Genomic DNA, 1106 nt, shown 5'->3' on the forward strand with positions numbered 1-1106 from the left:
TGCAACTTTGGAGCTTTATAACTCGAAAAGTATTCAACGAAGAAACATTTGATTATAGTGTTTTGGAAAGTTCTCGAGGCGTGCTATAATAACATGTAATGAAAAATTGGGGGTTCCGTTTAAAAAATTCAAAGTGACCTTGTCCTGACCTTGACGACGCCACTCGGAGTCAAACTAATGTCATCATCTTATGTCCCCTTCAAAACCCTACAACTTTTGTCTGAAAAATTTTTCTCTCTCGGGCTTGATTTTCGAGATATTCGACTGGATGGATTAAAATGATCCACCCTGTATATATGAGCTATTCCACGTGAAGCGGATCAGTCATCTCTCAGAAATTTTTTTAATTTTGCACAAAGGTAGTACTTTGGGAGATAGAATTTTGTGCCAAAGAATTTTTTCTTATTGCAAAATTAATCGAGATATAAACAATTAAAAATTAGACTACTTTATTTTTCAAAAATTCATAGCTCTGTTACTAATAATGCTAGCTGTTTTTTTTTAAATACGCGAAAAATGTTCTAGTTTACGAGAAAAAAATGAAGATTCGAAAAATGTTTTGTTTTCCATTGTTTATTTAACAATAAACTTTTCAACAATTTTTTTAACAATTGGGGAGAGAGTCGAAAAATCTGAAAAAATATTTTTTATATACTTTCAGTTTTTCTACATCTTAGAAAAAAAACTCAAGAACGTGTTTTGCCTCGTTTTCGAGAAAAAAAAATTTTTTAGTTCTTGATGTGGGAAAAATCTGTCGACTCTCAGCGTGCGACTCTTACAAAACAGCCAAACTTACAAAATACCCCTACCATACTGCTAGTATGTTGTTCGCGGCCGCTGTTTTGTATTAACTGGAAAGTTAAAACTTTATAAAATCGACTTTACAATATTTAACTCTCTAAACAATTTTATCATTTATTCCGACGATTTCGACTTCTCACTTGCGTTTTTTTTTATTACAGTCTGCTATACAATAAGTACACCCACGGTTATCGATTCTGTCCCTCGGAAATTTTCACAAACTCTGAAGTGATCACTTTTCTACATTAATGCTCATAATCCATGCACGATTAACGAAACGAAATCGTGCATAGACTATAAGCATT

This window comes from Wasmannia auropunctata, unplaced genomic scaffold (assembly GCF_000956235.1).
Source record: "Wasmannia auropunctata unplaced genomic scaffold, wasmannia.A_1.0 LD336103.1, whole genome shotgun sequence".
Taxonomy (NCBI): Eukaryota; Metazoa; Arthropoda; class Insecta; order Hymenoptera; family Formicidae; genus Wasmannia; species Wasmannia auropunctata.